Source organism: Heterocephalus glaber, unplaced genomic scaffold, assembly GCF_053883595.1.
Source record: "Heterocephalus glaber isolate CG9 unplaced genomic scaffold, H.glaber_assembly_v1.0 deba00001538, whole genome shotgun sequence".
Taxonomy (NCBI): domain Eukaryota; kingdom Metazoa; phylum Chordata; class Mammalia; order Rodentia; family Bathyergidae; genus Heterocephalus; species Heterocephalus glaber.
In genome coordinates, this window is record NW_028258333.1 from 39,045,915 (window position 1) to 39,068,337 (window position 22,423).

The 22,423-nt window shown below is 40.0% G+C and overlaps 1 long non-coding RNA gene across 1 annotated transcript in view; it reads left to right on the top strand.

Annotated features, from left to right (window-relative positions):
• The window catches only part of LOC110350066 (uncharacterized), a 153,295-nt gene that overhangs the window by 89,589 nt on the left and 41,283 nt on the right, over positions 1 to 22,423 (top strand). The window contains exons 4-5 of the long non-coding RNA XR_002396368.2: positions 11,524 to 11,707; positions 15,940 to 16,201. This is a non-coding gene — a long non-coding RNA (uncharacterized LOC110350066). The remainder of the gene's footprint in view (positions 1 to 11,523; positions 11,708 to 15,939; positions 16,202 to 22,423) is intronic.

Here is a 22,423-nt window from a genome sequence, read left to right on the forward strand (position 1 = left end):
ATGACTTTCAGGAGAAAAGTGATGACTCTTCTGATGAAGATAGAGATGAGGACCAGAATCTGCAGTCCAAATGGAATCATTTGAGTCACCTTCATCTGAGTCTGAACAATGGTAAAGGAGTCACAGGACAAAACGCATGTCATAAAGGGTTTAATATTGAGTGAGCTTAGGGGAGGGATCGGATTGGGAGGGCAGCCAGGGCAAGTCCGAATGGAGAGGACATGCCTGTTCTTTGAAGACATAGTCACATGTTACTTGAATTTTTCTACACTGCTGGATCAAGCTTTGTTAAGAATGTCTGTCCCATTGGGGGAATTGAGATATTTTCTACAGCTTATTTCTTCACCCATGATTCCCATGGCACCAAAGCTACAACTAACCAGCCACAGATCCTTTGGAGAGCTGGACTTCAGGGACAGGCATGTCTGAGGTGCTCTCCTCGTGGGAACTGGCTTTGTGGCCTCCATCTGAGATGTTCAGATCCTGTTAAGTATCAAGTGAAAGATCTTTGTGCTGCACTGCTTGTCACAAAGCCCTGTGCGTGCTCTGGGAGGCCGAGGATGTGAGGGCAAGTGAAGGTCAATGAACTGGGGCCCATGCCAAGGATGGAACTTGATTCCCTAATTCTTGTTCCAGAATTCCAGCAGCCTGGCTCAGCTGGGGCCAGCTTGGATCTCTTATGGAGCTGTTGTTTGGTTTTTGGTCATTTATACACCATTTCTAGCAGTTCATAATTCCTGTGCAATTTTGCACAGAACATGAGAAACAAAGACAGAAAAACAAGGGGCCTTTATGCTTTTCTCTGCTGTCGTCAGTGAATGAAATTGGTTGGGCAGAGTGCAAGCTTTTTCTTGCTACTTTTGATGAATATTTTTGTTGTTGTTACATGAATAGTTTTAGGAGGAAAATTGTGTGTGTGTGCAGAGTAAGTTCTCCATCAAGTGTTTAAAATATGGCATTTATTTATCGACTTTGTCAGGGAGATGGGTTAAAATCAGTAGATTAATCATTCAGTCAACAAGCATTTAAATAGATACAAATTTGTAGTTTCTGTCAGAAGCACTGCTAGCCCACACTGACCTTGGTGCAAATTAGAGAAAGAGGATCCTTTGGGCAGAAAGAGCCTCATATCTGGCCACACAACTTCATGTCTCAACCCTCTCAGCTGGGTTCCTTTGTGCATGTACTAACTGAGAGAGTGGGCTATAAATTATACCATTAGTTGGAAAGTTTCCTGAAAAAATAGATCTTGAGCAGAATTTAAAGGAGAAATCCCTGTTTTCTGGGCATGACAAAGAGAAGGAGGTAAGTTATCTATTCTGAGAGAAAAACCATAAAGACCTGCTGTGTCCTTGCCCCTGAAGTCTTTATCCCTACAGCTGGGATAATAAAGCCTCTTCTGGGTGGGTCGGGGTGGAATCGGAACCAACATGAAAGTAGGGAGAAAGAAAAAAAAGAGCTAAGGATACAGCATTGATGGAATTACCTCGTCCTTCAGGATGGTGCTGCCTTATGTTCACCTAGGCACTGGCCTTAGTTTCCTGACTCCTGCCTGTTCTCAGAAGTTTCTGAGTGACAGAGAGTATTGAGGTTGCTTTTTACTCTCCCAACACCCTCTGTGGGGTCCTCCGTGAACCTGTGACTGGGGCCCTGTGATGCTGTGTGACATCTTCCTCACGCCACGGACATTCTGACTTCTGGGCAGCCTAGGTGCCTTAGGCACCTTCCACGTGGCCTTCAGACCCTGCCTTTTCTGTTTGGGTGACATCCTGCACAAGGGCTCATTCTGAACCTATAAATAGTACTTATGCCTTATATAGTATAATAGTACTTGTAGTCTATAAAGCTGTTTCCTGGTTTTGGACTAATCTTTGAAACCATGGTTCTTACAAGAGACTGCTTATTGAGTTCCCCAGGGAACTTTGTGAAATTTGGATGCCCATGCCCATGGTGCATCTCTGCCTGTGAGATCAGAAGTTCTGGGGATGCACAGTGGTTTGAGCTCTTCTCAGGCTATTCTAACAGGCTGGCATGGCTGGAACACTGTTTTAGACTTGCATTTCCACATCTGTCCGTGTTTGACGAGTCAGCCTTTCTCGGGCTGCCGTGTTCAGACATGTGGCCTTGGCTGAGCCTTCTGAGTCTAGGACTGGCCTGGCTCACCACCAGATAAGCTCAGGTTATGGCTGAGTTTTGGAGTCAAAAGGCTGAGAGGGCTATCTGGAGGATATAAGTTAACCTTTTGTGGTTTCTTTATCCTGTAGTTGTAATAAAAGGAATCCATCAATCTTGTCTTACTCAGGAAAGAACATTCTTCATAAGCTATGCTTAACTTATGAACGGGTTGTGTTCCAGAATTTGTTTGTGGTCAGTTGTGAACACAGAACCAGATTCCCATAATAACAAAGTTACATTGGAAAGTGGCAGGTTAGAAAAGTCTAACTGAATATTTAAAAGCTAAACTTTAGAACTAACAGAGTAAAAAAAAAGAATCAAGTCACCTTTTATTGTCAGGTCGAACCACATAAAGTTGACATTTTTGTATGTCTACAAATGGTTGTATATTGACAGTTTTCTGTGGACTTAACCTTGGGTATGTTTTGCTTTAGGCAAAGAAAAGACATTTTAGACACTGAAATGAAATGATCAGAAATTTGGTCTTATCAAGATTCTGAGACCATACTCCTCTTTCTCCCTACTCTTCCTACTGCTTTCAGTCTTTCTGTTTCCAGCCAGGTAAAAATGCAGGCAAGGAACACAGACCTTCTGAGAGAGCACCTATGAAATGAGGAGGGCAATAGTGGGTGTGGGTTTTTACTGACTGTAATGAATAGGGGAGGAGGCAGGGAGTGTAGGTGAGCAGAGGGACTGGGGCCCTGACATAAGCAGCCTCCAAGTGACAGACAGTCCCACCAAATCTTTCAAGGAACTGTGTGGAAAGTCCTACCTTGTGCTTTCTTGGAGGCTGCTTCTTGGGCTGGGGTCGGCAATGACTGTGGTGCTGGCTGGAGCAGAGCAGACTGCAGGCACGAAGGACTGAAAAGCATGAATGTCACATGCATGGGCCACGTGACAGCTGAAAGTGTGTCCGTGAGGCCACTGAGAATTATCTTCCTTGACAAATGATGATTGTGTCTCAAGGATGAGTCAAAGCATAGGAATCTTGCTTTGTGTACACTGTCTTGCAATAGAAACTGTATATTTTAGGCAACAAATGGGGTGCTTTGTGAGTCACAAGGCTGCAGTGTGTGCTTTTCCTTGCTAACGCAGGAAGGGCTATTCTGTTTTCACAGGTCAGGATAAATGCCTGACACATAGTAGGTACATGGTAAGGGTTGCCTGGGAACAAAACAGTGTGGATTATTTTTCTCCTTTGTTGCTATGGAAAGCTCCAAGATCATGTGTATGCTCTTGTCTGGAGAGACATGTTGCAAGTATCAGAAAATGTTCCCCCGTTTGTATTGCCTTAGAAAATAGACTGCTTTAGGAGAAGGCTCTATGTTCATTACATGTTCATAAAGAAAACAATGCTTTTCTTTATTTAAATGTTGATTTTGTATTTTATGTAGGAAAACGTCATTTTCATTGGTACTTATTTCTCCAATAATCCATATTCTTATCTTAATTCTACATAAATTAAAATCTGATTTGTTTCCAACACTTACTCAATAAAGTGGATTGAGAACTGTGCTACTTTAAATGAATTCCAGGTCACCTAGGGGAAATCTCTGCCCCCCACTGGAATTAGTTATCAGAGGACACCTGCAATTTTACAGTCAGAATGAATGAGAATGGAAACAATGTAATGAAGGAAAATGATTTGATTGCTTGCACTTCAAAGATTATGGAAATTCTTTCTTCTTCCTTACTGATGCCTAGGAAATAACAATTGGAGGCCACATATAGGCACTTTTACAGTAGTCTGCATCACATTCTTTAAAAGGAACGAATGGAGCAGCAAATTCATGATTACAAATTCCATGGACCCTGAAAAATAGTCTGATCTCTTAGCTTTGACAAGTTATTTCCATAATGCACTTTCCTTCACCATGACATCTTACTGTCATCCATTGCCTGTTTTCACACGTGAGGTCAATTCTGAATCACTTTATGCAATTATGTAAATGCAGTTCCCGTAAAGTACAGGAAAGTAATGTTGCTGTCAGTCATTTCAAAAGCCTTCTAGCAATGTAGTTTCACTCTAGGATAGTAAGTCTCTATTGTCTTTTCAACTGTTTCATGTATTTTGGAAGGATATTTGTAAGCATCTCTTAAAAATGGTTTTTAACATACTTTTTTCAAAGATTCGTTTATTTTTAAGAGTCTGAAATGGACTTTAATGTTTTTATGAAAGTCTGTAAGCATGGCTCATTGGCCATTTCCAGACTGAAGCCAATCTGACTACAGTTTTATTTCTGCATGCTAGGTAACCCCATAAACACACACACACACACACACACACACACACACAACACATACATACACTATTGTCCATGCTGTGATAGTGAACAAGAATGGAGCATTCTCTTCAGCCCCAGACAACAGGAGCCTGCTGGTCTACGTTCAGGCAAAAAGAGAAATAATGTTGAGTTTTCTCATCAACTTTCTTGTATAATTACATCATGTACACAGCAATAGACATGAGTAGATCCCAGCACGTGGCAAAAAGTGACCTAACACCAATGCTGTGGGGTCTCATATTTGCATTTGTCCAGGGCTGAGATGGAAGTAGGAGAGTCATTGGGAGGAGGCAGGGTTAAGAAAAAAAACTTTCTCTCTGGTGCTAATTCAGATATTTCTCTCTGGAGAAATACAGTTAAAGATACCCTTTCCCTTGTGATACCTATGTTGTGTAGGAACTATTCAGAGAAGAGAATAGTTAGGTAAACTGGCAGAGATGTAAAAATTTAAAAATAGAAAGGAAAGTGATTCTAGCCATAATTAGTAAAGGGGTTAGCTGGTATTAAAGGGATTAAAAATTAAGTGGCAAGTTCATTGGCAGATACCAAAGATAAAAGCCACATCCAAAGTAACAAGTCGTGAAATATTAAGTTACTCAGTCAACACACATTGCCTTAGTGCCTGCTGTGTTCCAGGCACTATCTTGAACACTGAAATAGAGCACTGACCATGACAGCCAAGGACCCTTGGGATTACATTCTAATGTAGAGTCAGAATAAATAGGTAAATAGGTAAACATTCCTGTTTAAGAGTAAATGTGCATGGACAAGTAATGAATATAATGAATGCAATAATAACTGAAATATATGGTTCCAGATAATTCAAAGGGCATTGAAGAAGTTAAAGCAAAATAAAAGAATAGAGCATAAATTTGGATAGGATTTTCTGAAGACCTCCCCAGTGAAGTTCCATTTGAGACAGACCTGAGTTATGTGAAGGGGTAGACTATGTGAACACTTGAAAAATAATGTTCCAGGAAAGAAAGAGTCAATTTAAAGTCCTGAGACATAAACAAGCTTGAAGCACAACTGGAAGTAGCAAGAAGAGGCTGGGTGGATGGATCAGAACAAGTGGTAGAGAGAGCGTGGTTGATGAGGGCCAGGGGGGAGGCAGATCTGGCTCATAGAAGGCACTGTAGGTCATTGGATTTTTATTGTGAGTGTGATAGAAATCTAATGAAGGGTTTGTACAAAGGCATGATCTGCTTCATTTTAATAAGTTCTAACTGGCTTTGTATTGAGACTAAACCAAAGATGGTAAGGAGCCAACGTTAGGAGGTCTGTAAAGAAGCTCTTGCAACTGGTCAGATGGGAGGTAACGAAGGCTTGGGCTACAGTAATGTCATTGGAGTGGAACGACATGAAGCATATTTTAAAGATATAGTCAATGGAATCTGTTAATTGATTAAAGAAGAGCTTAGAGGACAAAGAGGATTCAGAATAACTGTGGGTTTCTACACTAAACAATTCTGTGAAAGGGGAGCTGTTTCATTGGGAATGATGTTTTAAATGGGTGAAGTTTGAATGATGGCTAGATGCCAACAGGTAACATCAAGAAGGGAACTGGATACGGAAGCCAGGAGCTTGGAGGAGCGATTGAGTTGGAGGTGCACATTTTGGGGCCAAGTGTATGAATGTTATTTAAAGCCACAAGTTTAGAGGAGATAAACTTGGGATAATGTAGAGTGAGGACTGGCCCTGGAGCACTCCAACATTTAGAAGTCAGAAGGAGTGGGAGGAGCCAGCAAATGAGGTTGAGGAGCAGTTGCCAGTATTCTAAATGGAGAACCCCAGCCACAGGTGGAGACAGTGTTTCAAGAACAAGGAAATTATCAACTCTACCAATGCTGAGAGAAAAAGCAAAATGGTGCTAGAGAGCGTTCACTCAATTCAGCCAGATGGATGGAGTTTGGCAGATTGATCAATGATTTATCTAATATCTACGTACATATGCATCTACCCCACAGATAGAGATACATATGTCAATATATATGTTATGTATACACATATGCATATAATACAGAAATTGAGTGATATTGTTAAGTTTTCTGGTCACACAGCTTTTTAAAAATATACATATACTTTTTGGGTAGATATTCTTAAAAACTTCCTGACTTGTAGGTTGACAATCTATAGTGTTGTAGAATAATTCAGATATTCACGGAGCATCTTGCATCTCATATTTCTTGAAATATCAAAGATGTTACAAGGAAATTACAAAATTTTTTATTAGAATTGTACTGCAATATTTAGTTTACTATACTTTCCTTTATTTTGCTCTTCTCTGATAAGATTTTTTATGGATAAGTTGTTCCTATTAGGACTCAACTATCATAACTCTGTCCAGAATCAGAATCACTTTAGAAATTTAGAACTAACACTATTGAAAGACAGAGAGGGGTCTTGATATCAGACACAGAAAAGCAATTTGGTGTAATAAAGAAAACATTGGTTTTAAAATTAGAACAACTTAGTTGTGTGTCCTTCTTCACAACTTACTACCTGATCTTCTGTGAGTTTGTGGAGTATTTGTCTTATAATCTATGAAATAGGATTAATAATATTTAGATGCTTTGGAGAGGATTAACTAAGATGATGTGTGTGAAGTAATGAGTGGATAAGAAATTTACATCATGTTGGTTGCCATCCTCACTACGTGGGGAATACAAGGGTGGAGTAGCCCAGCCAGGACTGGGATCAGGACTGGGATCAGGCCTATTAGGTTGATTTCCTATTTTGCTTCTTTCCAATAATTATTAACCTTGCTGATATTTTGAAAACTACTAATTTCTGTAGTCAGCCATCACAGCAATGTGTAGCGATGAAAGAGGAGAGACCTCTTCCTTCTTGTAACATGGTAACGATCTAAAAACAACCAGAGGTTGCTTTGTCCTTCTAGGAGTTCTCACAAAATATGGGTGTTGCTACTCACTTTTGCAGGGAAATTTAAGTGATGAATGGGGTATAACATTCACTCCATTCCAAAATTACTGGCCTTCCAAAGCACTGAGGGGCCTGGGCCTCTCAAAGGAAAAAAAATGTTTTCTGAACATACACAAGAGCTGATCCAGTTCATGAGGCATGCCATCATTTCCCTGTCCTCCAGCCAGCACAGCCTACTTAGGCATATTTTTAAGTCAGGCACTTTGTGCATGTCCATGTCTACATGTTTTGCCTATAATTTTCCTATGTCTTCTTTCCTCTTTTCTCTGTGCACTGGAAATCATTTTATACTCTCCTTGAGATTATATAATGTACCCACCCTCTAGGTGCATTCTAGTAGTGTTCAGAAAAGCCCAACAAGGGAGAGAACTCTTCATCCTCAGAACATTGGGTTAAGGTTTAATCTTCAGAATAGATATACAAAATTAGCAGAAAGATCAATGCTGACTACAATTTTCTTGTGGTCAGCAATTCTGTGGTTTATACCAATGATACATAGGACTCTCATGGGTCATGTTAAGCCCAGTAATGACAGAAATGAGACTTAGAGGCTTGGACCTCTTTTCTCTAGAACATATCCAGCATCATAAATGATACAAATCAACACAGACAAAGGATGCCACTGAGTCACTCTGTCCCTATCCGGGATGATGCTCATAGTGGTGCTGAGGGTCAGCAAGCCATGGGAATGAGGAATCTGTGAGATCTAAGGTCCTTCTAGCTGAAGAATTTTATCCTTTTCCACTGAAGGTCTATGTTATTTGGAGAACAGCTTTGATGCCACTTAATTGAATAAATCTGATGCTCAGTAAACCTGGAGGCTAATGATAAAATTAAAGCTTTGTATAATACCACAGTAGAGTGTAGAATCTGTCTCAGAGTCTGGGCCCACGTATTTGTCTAAAGCTTGTGAGAGTCATAGCAAATGCTTACTCTCCTATCCATCCCAATGACTGCTATGATGGTTTATTGAGCCATATCTGGCTCATTCCTGATATATATATATATATATATATATATTTGGAGGCAAGTGTACAGCTTTATTATGGCAGCAGACTGATCGGGGATTTCTCCAAAGCAATCAGCCCGGAGCTGGCAGTGAATGGGATTAAGGGAAGGGAGTAGTTTGGGACACAGAAACAAGGCATTTATCACCAGTTCATTGGTTGAGGAAGTTACATTTAGTTTACACGATTTGATAGAAAAGTACACTGGATGCAGACACTTCCTGAGAACAAAGGACAATGAAGGAGGACAAGTGTTAGGTGTGGGAGGAGTCATGAACTGGGGGTGGCACAATTAGGTCAGCTAACCACAGGAAAAACTCTTTTTGCTCAGAAATTGTTTTCTGGCTCAACATGAATTTTAGGATTTGTTTTTTTATTTTATTTTATAAAACATGCTCTTAGAATTTTGATTGGAATTGCATTAAGTTCACATCATTCCTGATCTTATGATGCTTGCTTAAGTGAGTAGCTTTGCACTAATGTCACCTTTTCTATTCTCTTGCCCTGGCCCCAGAGCCTGGGGTGTCATTTCTCAAAGAATAGGAGTAACAGTGGGCCTTGGGAAGGCCTGTAGGCTGTGGGTCTAGCTGGTTCCTCATGAGCTCTGATCCCCTTGGAGGTAAGTGGAGACACATTTCTTTCCTGGCAGCTGCAGAGCCCAGCATAAGCAAAGAGCTTTGAAGTTTCCTGGGGGAGAAAAGGCATTTTATAAAGAGAGGGAATTATTATTACTTCCTGACTTTGGTGAGTTAGCAATGGTCTGGTGGATTTGGAAAATCACAGTGGACTTCATATTTAATTATTTTGATTTATTTTTAAGAAAAAGAAAATTCCTCTTATTTAAATACAATTAGCACTAAGAGATGAAGAGGGGAAGGAAGAAGAGGGAAAGAGGATATAAAAAATTAAGATGTGTTATGTACATGTACCAATTCCCCATGATGAATGTAATCTTTTTTTTTACTGCAAATGTATTTTATTTATTAAAATTATGATTATCAAAACAAGCATAAAACAATGCAGACAAATTCTAGAGTTTACACAAATATATTTGTGGATCAGAAAGTAAATAAAAACAAATGAAAAATGAGTATGATTAATTTTGTCACAGCATGCAACAAAAATGTAAATATTGTTTAATTTATTGAAATCAAGTTTTCACCATATCATCAGAGTTTTTTACCTCTCATATTTTTAAATTGGCCTTGGGGTAGTATTTATTTTAAGATTGCCCCAAATTCAACTGTCTTTTATTTTGCTGCAGCAATTGTCTTTTTTTCTCTGTCTTCTAATATTGGCTATTTCCTTCTCTATTTTATTTGAAGAATAGCTCTCTTTGCCAGTTGCACACACAGTGTACTTATATAGCTTTTTCTGGCAATAATAATGATCATGGGCAGATATAAGTTTTATAAACATGAACTTTACAGTAGACCTTTAATAAACTGAAGGAAGGCAGTGGATATAGCTGCTGTGCTTGATGAGACATGATATCAGTGTGGCTAATATTTAACCCAGTTTGTCAGGCTTCTGTTGTGTATGTAGCATTGTGTTAGATGAGATGAACATTCCACAGTAGAGAAGACCCTTGATGAATATTTTCAGGTGTGCCATTAGAGATGCAGATGATAAAAATCCAGAGAGGTTATCCTAGTTCTTGCTGAAATGATCAGGAAAGAAAGGCTTTATGCAGGAGTGAATCCAGTGTATCTGAAAGCAGTGGGACCTGAGAAATAGCATAGAAATGTAGAAATCCATGGGTATAACTGGTGGAGTGAGCAGACCAATTAAATTAGAACAGAATCAGGAGATAAGAGCTTGGTCGGGGAGTGGAAAACAGTGGATTAGAAAAGGCAAGGGTCAGGAGTCAGAAATGGAGAGAAAAACTGGGAAAAAGAGACATAAGTCAAACATCTAAAATTAAAGTCCTCATCAAAGTTAAAAGATCAAGCATTCAAAGGGAGAAGAGTGCATAGATTAGAGAACTGGGCAGAGGTAGAATTAAGAGAGTCTGGCATTAAAAGGCAGCATTGAGAAGGGGGATAAAGAAGAACATTTTCTTCCTGACTTCAAACACTGGCTTCTTCCTCTTTCTGTCTGTGGGCCACCAGTGAGCAGGTCTGCAGAGGACTGTTTAACTTGCTGATTAAGCACACAGCTTTGGTTGATTCTGGGTCCACCATATGAGCCTGGTATATGGGCAGATTAACCTCACTGCAAAATGGGGAAAAGAATAGTACCTATCTTAGGGTTACTGAGACAATTAAAATTAGAGTTCAAACATATGAAAGCTAGACCACTACTTGGGCACTGGTTGTTGTTATTGAGGGTCTTCTCTGTGGCAACATTTTTTGGAAACTCAGGATTGGGGATGTAGCTTGGTTTAGAAAGAAAGGACAATATAAAAAATACTTTAAAAACGTTAGAATCTAAACTCCTCTTATGGTATAGCTCACTGGTCCCTAAAAATTGATACTAAAATTTGATACACTAAAATTGTACAAGGGTTACTAAAAATTGATACAAAAATTGATACTAAAAATTGTACAAGGTTTAGACCCCCTCTTCATTTTTCTACTAAGGGCCCACACGTGGTACGTAGTGATCTCTTTTTTTGTTAGTTTCCAGGGAGTATTAAAAGAAGGTATATGGGTTACAGTTTACCTGAAATAAAGAGACCATGAAAAGCTTGTAAGGAGGCTACCAACTTGAGGTGTTACTAATTTTATGTATGCACAATGCTGCAGCAAGCATCTGCATTTGTTCGGGGAAAGTAAGTTAAATTCACTAGCCAAGATGGTGCAATGAGCAGAGTAGGTGCTAGGTGCTTTTCTACATATTATCTCACTTAGTCCTTATTATTACCTCAGGGAAAGGAGTTATTATTCTCTATTTGCAAATGAAAAAACAAACAGAGCCATTTTAATCTACATATCTAGGAGCAAATAGGTGGCTAAAGACTCCTAAACTAGGTTCCCTGTGGTGAAGCCATGGAAAACATGGTTTTGCGCTCCTTGTGCCAAGAGACATGGGGAATTTTTCTCTTGAACTATTAGAGGACCTGGTGATTGCTCTGCATGTACAATATTTCCTCCTCTACCTTGGTGTTACAGGTCCCAAATCTCTGCTGATCACAATGGCAGATGAGAAATGTCCATGCCATAGTTGCAAGTCACTCCAAACTATTTAGAGTGGGCATTCATAGAAGAGGACATAGATGTCACAACAGTCACTTGCTGCCCATGGAATGGACAAAGGAGAAGCAGATTTCACCAGGCTGTAAGCTGACATATAAAGGTATGGTTTGAGAAACTGTGCTATGGTCTGGGCTAGCTTATTCTGAAGATCAGTTCATTTTGGAAAAGTTTGTATGAGTGAGGCAGGGTTTTTGATACAAGAGTGCCAAGTGCTAGTGGGCAAAGCAATTTTCCTTGCCTGAATCCTCACCCTCAGTAGTTTGCATTCTATCTGGGCACTGGTCTTATGCGATTCTTAGTTGATTGCTCTGATCAGCTGTCAGAGAACCTGGGTAGGGGAGGTGAGAACCCTGACAGTTGGGCTGCTCCCTTGCGGACTCATGTCCTATTTGCCAGAGGAGGGTGAAGAGTTCTGCATCTGCCTTCCTGAAGAGAGGGCAGGGTCAGCCTGGTAGATGGTGATCTGGGAAGAGGTGCAGGGTGGTGTTTTTCCTTCAGTTCTCAGGGTCAGTCATTGCTGACATCCTTCCAGACCCAGGCCCAGGGTGAGCCTTAAAAACCACTGTGGAAGGAACAAAATATCACTGTAGGCTACCACAGTATGGCTGGCTACTCCCTGTTCAAGCTCACAAGCTGAACAGTCTACCTCAAAGTATTTGTTTTTAAGCTTTTGATAGTAATTTTTAGTCAAGGCATTTTTATTCTTACTCTAAACATATTTATTTGAATAGGAAACACATGTTCATAGAAAAAACCCTAAAAACTCCTAAAAAATATCATATGAAAAGTGCCTGTTGTACTATATGGACAAATACCTAGTTTGTCTGTTTGTCTATCTGTCTGTCTCTCACTGTCTGTGTCTGTCTCTCTCTCCATGTGTGAGCACAATTTACTTTAATTTTTTTTCATTTAATGAAATATGAAAATTCTTAGAGACCTGAACATCCAGGTTCTCCAGAGAAACAGAACGAGTATTGTGTGTGTGTGTGTGTGTGTGTGTGTGTGTGTGTGTGTGTGTGTGTTATTTTAAGGAACTGGTTTATGCAATTATTGAGGATTAGAGGTCCCAAGATCTGTAGTTGACGAATCAGAGATCCAGGAAAGCCAAGGGTCTGAAAACTGGTAGGCATGAGCCCCAAGAAAGGTGGTGTTTCAGTTGGAGGGTGAGGGCTAGAAAAGATCAATGTCTCAGCTCAAGCATTCAGGTGGGAGGTGTTCTCTTTTGCTTGTAGGAAGGTCAGACTTTTTGTTTCTCTCAGGCCTTCAACTGTTTGGAAGAGGCCCAACTACATTCAAATAGTAATCCTATCTGGCATCACCCTCACAGATATACCCAGAATAATGTTTGACCAAATGTCTATGTACCTCATGGACAGTCAAATTTACCCATAAAATTAACTATGACAAACTATCTTATTTTTTTTAATTATAAGTTTCAAATATACTTTATTTTTTAGAGTAGCTACCCCACCACCATTAGCATTCTGCTGAAACAGGGTGGTACTATTTTTGTCGTTAGTGAACCTACTATGATAGCTTGTTATCAGTTTATATTAGAGTTCATGCTCGGTGTTACACATTACATGGATTTTGACAAATTTATGGTGACATGTATCCACCAGTATGGTATCATACAGAGTACTTTCGCTGCCCAAAGCGTTCTCTGTGTCCCATCTACTTATCACTCCCTCCCTCAAAGTCCTGGAAATCATTGCTTATTTTACAGTCTCCATAAGTCTGCTTTTTCCAGAATGTTCTATAGCTGGAACATATGGTGTGTACCATTTTCAGGTTGGTTTCTTTCACTTACTGATATGCATCTGTTTCCCCCATGTGCTCTCATGACCTTATGGCTCACATTTTTTATTGCAGAATAATATTTCATTATCTGGATATGCTACAGGATTTTTTAAAACCATTTACTACCACGTGGACCCCTTGGTTGCTTTCAGTTTTGAAAAAGTATGAGTTAACATAGGATAAATACCCATGTGCAGATTTTTGTGTGGATATATGTTTTAACTCATTTGGTAAATAACAAGAAGTAAAATTTGCTGGATTTTATGGAAAGAGTATGTTTAATTTTGTAAGAAACTGCCAAAGTGTCTTGCAAAGTGCATGTAATAGTTTGCATTTCCACCAGCAGTGAAGGAGAGTTCTTGTTTCATAGCCTTGTCAGCATTTGGTATTGTCATGCTTTGGAATTTGGTCATTCTAATAGGCATAGAGTCATATTCCATCATTGTTGCAATTTATAATTCTTCAATGACATATGATGTGGAGCATCTTTTCACACACATATTTGTTATCTGCATATCTTCTTTGTTGAAGTGTCTGTTAAGGTTTTTTGGTCATTTTAAAATCACATTATTTTCTTACTATTGAAATTTAAGAATTCTTTATGTATTTTGGTTAACAGTCCTTTATCAGATGTATTTTTTTTTTTTTTGGTACCAGGGATTGAACTCGGGTCCTTGCACTTGCACAGCAGGCAGTGAAACCACTGAGCTAAATCCCCGGCCCTACTATATCTTTTTTTTTTTTTTTTGGTGCCGGGGATCGAACTCAGATCCTTCTGCTTGTGCAGCAGGCAGTGAAACCACTGAGCCAAATCCCCAGCCCATCAGATGTATTTTTTGCAAATATGTTCTCCAAGTCTTTGGTTTGTTTTCTCATACTCTTGACAGTGTTTTTCTTTGACCAGAAGTTTTTAATGTGAATGAAGTCCAGCTTACTAAATGTCTCTTTCACAGACTGCGGCCATGGTGCTGTACCTAAAACTCATCATCATACTCAAAGTCATCTAGGTTCTCTCCAATGTGTTCTCCTAGGAGTATTATAGACTTTTGTTTTACATTTCACATTATAATATATTTTGAGTTATTTTTTATGAAGGATTTAAGTAAAGTTTTTGTCTAGATTCATTTTCTCTTTTTGAAGGCAGAAGTCCAGTTGTTCCAGCACCATTTGTTGAAACAATGATATTTTCTTCACTTTATTGTCTTTGCTCCTTTGTCAAAGATGAATTGATTATATTTATATGAGTCTATTTCTGGTTTCTCTCTTCTGTTGGGCTGATTTATTTTCTAATTTTTTTGCAAAACCACAGTATGTTGATTACTGTAGTTTACTGTAGTAAGATTTGAAGTCAGGGAGTATAAGTACTGTGACTAGATCCTACTTCAATATTGTGTTGGCTATTCTGGATCTTTTGCTTGTTTTATTCTTATAAATTATTGCACAGTGCTATATGAATGTGCCATAACTTGGCCAGTTTCCTATTGGTGGTATTTATTTTGGATTTAATTCTTTGGTGTAACAATTTTTGTCCAGTGAATAGTCTTATATCCACTGTTTTGTGAACTTCTGTGAGTATATTTATGGGATATTGCTACTTATTGCCAAATTGCCCTCATAAGATATTGTTCCATGTTATACTTCCTACACTTCAATGATACCAAGCATCTGGAAGCTTTCATATGCTTACCAAACTAATGGACAGAAAATGGTATTTCACTGTAGTTGTTCAATTTGCATTTCTCTTATTATGAGCAAGGGTGATCATCTTATTACATGTTTAACAGCCACTGTGCTTTTTCTTGTGTGAACTGTCATCTTTTGTTCACTTTTCAGTTGGGTTGCTAAGTTGCTTAAAAATGAATTGTAGGATTTGGTTTTCTGTTATGAAATCAGGATCTGTGTCTGTCACATGAGAGCCATCTTGCCCCTCAGTTGCTTATTTGTCTTTTGGTTTTAGAGTGCTTTTTCCTTTATAGAGTAATTTTTAATGTTTAAATAATTTAATGTGTTTTTAAGTGTAGGTTCTAAGTTTGTGTTCCATTTTAAAAATCCAATGTTTTCTTTCAGTTATTTTATGGTATTATGTTTTGAGGGATGGTTTTGAATTTCGTAGTAATCTGAGGAATCATTTCTCAGTTTTACACTGGTAAGACCAAGGCTAGAATTAATTAATCTGAAATCCTTCTCTTGAGAATATATATTTATAATCTATCTTCTCCCCTTATCTATGATGTTCATTTAGTAGAAAGTGACTGTAAGAGCCATTCAAAAATGGAATTGCCAGCTTTTCGAGTTCCTTCTTGACTCTGAAAATGTTCAAGCTGAGATTGTTTCATGTAGCCTGGAAAAGGACTCTTTTCTGTACTGTTTGGGATAAAAATCTAGTGGAGCACTATCAAATAGAAATCTGTAGCCAGACATTTAATATCACATTCTGTAGTAGCCATGTTTATAAAAGTTAAAAGAAATAGGTGAAATTATTTTAAAATATATTTTATTTACTCTAATGCATCCAAAGCGTTATCATTTCAGCCACTCAGTGTGACCAACCAGTGCAAGCTGAGGAGCCAGGAAGCATGAAGGCCCCCCCCCCAACCCAACCACTGCTCCATTCCAGGCTCTTCCTGGGGCACAAGGCACAGGGAATTATAAAGGCCCTTGTCCTGAGCGCCACAAGATAGAGCAGAAGATAGCAACAGGAAGAGGGCCTCTCAGGCTCCTTGATGAAAACTGAAGCTCAGCGGAAAAGTAAGGAGAATCTCTACAATAAAGGCACACCAGACCACCGTACTTGGTAAGTTGGACAGATCATCACCTCCCATCGGAACTTGCACTATCTTCAGGGGAAGGGCAACTGGAACCCGCAGTAGAACTTTGCAGAGTTCAACCCTGCAGGAGGACAGGGAGCTCAACTTGGGACTAGCAGCCAGGAATCTGCCTGAATCTCACAGGTCTGCAACAGGCTTGCTGAGACTCATTGACTTGTATATGCACATGGCTGCCTATGTTGCCTACTGTGACAGCAGAGTCATACACTGAAGGAGGCCCTTCATTTTTATTTTTTGTTATTTGCAAAAAAGAAAAAAAAATTTTTCTCTTATCTTTAATTCTTAATTTTTACTTTTTTCTACTCTGTTCAAATTTTTAGTTTTCTCTTTTTTCCCCTTTCTTTTCTCTCCTCTCTCTCTCTCTCTGTTCCTTCCTGGATTGAATTTGGATTTCTCCTTTATTTTTCTTTTCTTCTCTTTTTCCTTCTCTGGATTATCATTAGTTTTAAAGGAAAGTAAATACAGTATCTAGCCTCTCTGTTGCTGTTAGGTGGTTCTGTTCATGTCTTTGTTCTTTCATTCTGCCTTTTCCTCTTGCCTTTAACAATTTCTTAGAGTTTGTGTGATCATCCTGTGTCTTCTAGCCTCATCGCTAATCTTTCCTGATCTTTCTACCTGTCCCTCCCTCCCCAACTCCTTCTAACTCCCCATCCCAAAGGGTAAAGTTGTTATATTGAAGAGTTTATTCACTATAAAAATATGTTGGGTTGGTCCTTGGCTTTGATTTAATTCACACAGTTAAATGTGATAGATTAATAACTACCATAAATTGTCATTTTCTAAGCTGCTCTTGATGCTATGGTGTTGCTGATTGTATCATTTGGGCTAAGATGTTGTGATTGATCTAATCAGTTTTCCTTCCCGGTATAGTGAAAATGAAATAGCTTCAGAGTCATTAGAGTCGTAAAACCTGAACATCAGCTATATCTGGAAGACACCTCTGAAAAGCAATCATTCCACAAGGGTTTTAAACACAAGCAACAAAGATATCTACATTAAGCAATTTCAAAATATCAATCCAGGAATTAAACCAAGGACAATACTAAAAACAAAAATGAGAAGACATTTAAGCAAGGCACAAACTCAAGCTTCCACTCCACAAAAGGCAAATTCTGGGGGAAATGAGGTGGAAAAGTCTGGTAATCAACCACCTGGACACCCTGAACTGATAGCACAGGAAGTAACAAAACAGATGCATGAGGCTCTAGAAAAATTCAAAGCAGAAATAAACTCCCAGATAAATACAGAGATGGTGAGCAGAGTGAAAGACATGATTAGAGGCTCTAGAGCAGAAACAAATAAGAAAATAGATGAGATCAGAAACATGCTGGAAGCCATGAATGCCCAGCATAAGCAAGAAATGGAAACCATGATTGCCCAACATAGGAAAGAAATGGAATCCATGAAACAAATTCAAACAGATATTCAAGAGATTAAAAACTCCATTGAAAGCATGCAGAGCAGATTAAGAGAATCTGAAGACAGAATATCAGATATAGAAGACAGGATTGCGGTTAAGTACCATGAAAACAGAGATTTCTCAAAGATAGTAAGGGGCCATGAGAAATCAATCCAACAGTTGCTAGATGATGCAAAGAAGAATAACATTAGACTGATAGGAGTCCATAAAAAGACATGAGAAAGTACAATTGACATAAAAAACTGTTCACAGAAGTAATAGTAGAAAACTTCCCAGACAGAGGTGGAGAATTGAATGTATAGATAAGTGAGGCATATAGAACTCCAACTAACCATGATAAAAAAAAAAATCTACACCTAGACATATAATAGTCAAGATCCCAGAAACCCAACAGAAGAACAAAATTCTACAGGCAGTTAGAGAAAAGAAAGAAATCACCTACAAAGGAAAGCCCATCAGAATCACAGCAGACTTCTCAACACAAACCCTCAAATCAAGGAGAGCCTGGAGTGAAGTATTTCAAGCTCTAAAAGAAAATAACTTCCAACCTAGACTGTTGTATCCTGCATAGTTATCTTTCAAAATCGATGGGGAAATTAGATACTTCCATGACAAAGAACACCAGAGAAATTTCATGAACACCAAACCAGCACTCCAAACAAGTTTAAGCAATGTCCTAGAGAAAGACAATGAAGGTCACAACTCCATGAGGCCCAACAGAGGGAAGCCACCAGGCTGTTTCCAGTTTTGCCGTCGGTAGCCCTAATTTTTTATGACTCGGTTTTTTCATGTATTAAGAAGCAACTATTTGAAATAATCCTTTGAAATGAATGATATTATGGATCTAGACAAAGCGAACCCTTGTGGTAGTGTTGTTTTGAGGTAACCCACCATAACCCCTCACCTTCTATCATATTAAAATAGAAAAGAACCACAAAATAGATATTAAAGAATCTGTGTAACAGGATGAAAATCTGACTCATGGGGTACTTAGCTTCAAATTCCAATTCTGTACTGGGATAATTTTGTGACGTAGTTTGCATACCTATAAATTAGAGTTCTTAATATATTTCCCTTATAGAAATTATATAAGACTCCAAAGACTCAAAGTACATAAGGGACATTACACAGTCTGATGTATAGTAAGCTCCAATAACTATTCTTGATTATTAATGTTTTAGATACTGCCAAGGGATTGTACTTACAGTTTATATTTGTTGTCAATGGCTGCTATAACAAACTCCTGCAAACTTAGTGGCTTATATGTGAGTATTTTTTACGCTCTTACAGTTCTAGAGCTCAGAAGTTCAAAACCTGTTTTACCTGGTCAAGAACAAGGGTTTTCTGGACTGAGTTCCCTTGAGAGACTCTAGAAAAGAACTTGTTTCCTCTATATTCCAGATTATAGTTTCATTCCTCACATTATTTGGCTCATGACCCTTCTGTCTTTAAAGCTATCAGAAAAGTATCTTCAGATCTTTCTCTGTTTCATTACCACATCCTCTTCTGTCTTTGTGTCAAATATGTTTCTGTCTTTGTACTATAAAGACATTGTGAAGACATTTAGGGCTCCCCAGAAAATCCAGTGCAATCTCACCATCTCAGTGTCCTCGATTTAATGACATCTACAAAAAGTCCATTTTATCATATAAAAATAAAGTCACATGTTGAAGGAATTAGGATGTGGCCATTGTGGGGGGGGGCTTTTTCAACCTACCAAATAGTTTAATTTTGTTTTAGTTTTATACTTTTTGTTAGTCTGATTTGCATCCCTGTGTCCAAATACCTGAGAAAAATAAAATGAGGAAAGCGTTTATTTTGACTCACAGTTTCAGAAGTTTCAGTCAATGGTAGGCTGACTCCAAGGTAGAAACATCATGGTGAAAGGACATGGTGGAGGAGAGCTGCTCACATCCTGGCAGCTGGGAAGGGGGTGGGGTGTCGCGTTCGCCTTTGACCAGCAATGACGACGCAACACCAACGCTCTTCTTCTAGCAGTTTATTCAGGAAAACTTAACATTCTTTTTCTTCTACCCCTGGGGAGCACCCGTCCCTAGAATAAGTACCCCTGAACCAACCAATCATGGATAGTCATGTGGCGAATGCGGATAGGTACACGTAAGAGGGGGCAGAGCATCAGACACATCACAGCCAAATAAGGAGTTGTTTATCATAAAGAGCTCTCGCCGTCGGGATGGCGGAAGGCGGAAACCAGCGCCATCTTTAAGGCGCGGCACACGCAGCTCTCCACAGTTCCCCCTTATTGTTTAGAAGCGAAACAGGCTGAGAGTAGAGGTCTGATCTCTGGCAACCATAAAGGACATTGTATAGACTCTACATCAGGTTTTTCAACCCGACTTGAGTCCAACCCGTCCAGTACCCTTTTTCCAGAGGCGGGAGTTGTTAAAGGATTTATTGGGAGAGGACGGTACTAACCCGCATGCAATCAGACATGCTCCCCATGAGACCACTAACAGCAGACAGCGATTCTCATGTGCAGTGCTGTGCCGTGCAGCCTGAACGCGATGCCTCATAATTTTATGGCTGCAAGCCATGTTTGGGGGGACTGCCCAGCCTCAATGGCTGTGAGCGCTTGAATAATCATAGCCCCGTCTCGGTTTTGTGTAATCCTCATCCGGCACAAGCACCACAGGCCCACCAGAGAGGTCAATATCAGAAGGCAAACTACCGCCCCAATACCCGCCCATTCCTTAAGATGATTCAGGGCGGAAGAAATCCAAGATGTCCATCCTGTAGCCAGGGAGAGATCAATTTTGGTTGAATTTACGTGGACGATGGCCACTCTTAGCCGTTCCATCATGGTGTCAAACTCTCCGGTCCAGTTCCCTAAAAGATACTCAGACAAAACTTTTGATAGATTAGCGGCATAAGTAAAGTTATGATACTGTACAGAAGTAATGCAGAGACCCTGCATTTTCCACTCACATCCTAATTGAGCTAGCTGCCATAATACATCAACTTGTTCTTGGGTCAAATCAATTCTTTGATTCAATACTAATAGCCCTCCTTTCAATTGGCCAATAATTCCCTTTTGGATATCCAAAGCTTGAGCCACATTAGCTGAAAGATTATTTAAGGTTTGGGCTGTCTGAACAGCTTGGCTCATGGCAAGCGCTGCAGTGGTAGCTCCCACAGCAGCCAATGAGACCGCAGCAACAATGGCGGCTGTGATCCCAAAATCTCTTTTCTGTCTAAACAGTGTCATAGAAGAAGGAGCATCCACAGGCACTGGAACCCAGCGTTATCTTGGAACACGGGACAGGCCAGAGTCAGCTCTGTGCGGACTTGATGCCATACATCCGGGCAAAGTGACCGGTTACGGCTCCCTTGGCCCATACCCATTTCCTCCTGATGATAGGGAGGAGGAGCAGATGGAACCAGGTCTCCCTTCTCCTTCTCCGGAGGCTTCCTCTTTTTCTTTTCCTTAATCGATGTCTTATCTAATTTCTCTAAAAGAGCGTGAATCTCCTTCTCCAAATTTTCCGCCTCAGATTCACTATTAGAGCTAGAGCCTTCAGTCTCAGATGAATTGTCTGACTTTGCCGATCTCTCCTCTTTCAGTTGTTCTAACACTGCTTGCCCTTCCTCTACCGCATGAGAGCACCTATGATCCCCCAAGCAGCTCCTAACAAGTTTCCACACGGGTATAACTCCTGGTTTTAATGTTCCCCATTCCTTTGCCATGTCTAGGTCTCGCCCTAGTTTGTCCCAGCAGGGGACTGTAAGATTACCCGATACTGCAAACCAAGGGGCGGCAGTATCACACTCATTTAGAAACCTCTGTAGAATGGATTTTTTCAATCTTAAATTCTTTGATAAGAGCAGCTCCTGTAGAGCCAAAAAAATTGGGTGCGAATGAGAAGCGCCCATGTCTTGTTTTCGGTTCGTTGTCCCACGAACTTTACTTTCGGTTCGCGAATCCGCGAACTTGTCTTCGCTCCCTTCTGCCTACAGACAAGAGCAACTAGCCGCAATGACCGCGGACCTTATTGTCCCAACTTACCTCGGGAACTTACCAGCGCGCTGCCCTGACTGCTAGAAGTTCTGAGCTGAGGGTTCCCCGTACGGGCCACCACTTGTCGCGTTCGCCTTTGACCAGCAATGACGACGCAACACCAACGCTCTTCTTCTAGCAGTTTATTCAGGAAAACTTAACATTCTTTTTCTTCTACCCCTGGGGAGCACCCGTCCCTAGAATAAGTACCCCTGAACCAACCAATCATGGATAGTCATGTGGCGAATGCGGATAGGTACACGTAAGAGGGGGCAGAGCATCAGACACATCACAGCCAAATAAGGAGTTGTTTATCATAAAGAGCTCTCGCCGTCGGGATGGCGGAAGGCGGAAACCAGCGCCATCTTTAAGGCGCGGCACACGCAGCTCTCCACAGTGGGGGAGGGGGGGAGGGAGGGAGGGGGGGAGAGAGAGAGAGAGAGGCTGGAACCAGATAGTTTTCAAGGTGGTGCTTCCTTAGCTCCACTTTCTGCTTTTATTACTTCCCAATAATGGCATCAAATTATGATCTCATCAGTGGATTAACCCACTTGATGAAGTTAGCATCCTCTTGACCTAATTACAACCCCAAAAGTCCATTTAGCTTTCAACCAAGCCTTTAGGACATGAGTTTGGGGGCCATTTCAAATCCAAGCTGTAATACCCTTGTTCCACCTTCCTATCATGTCAAAACAATGTTGTTGATATTGCTGGAGAAGAAATAGAATGGGAGACAATTCACATCTTATTTCA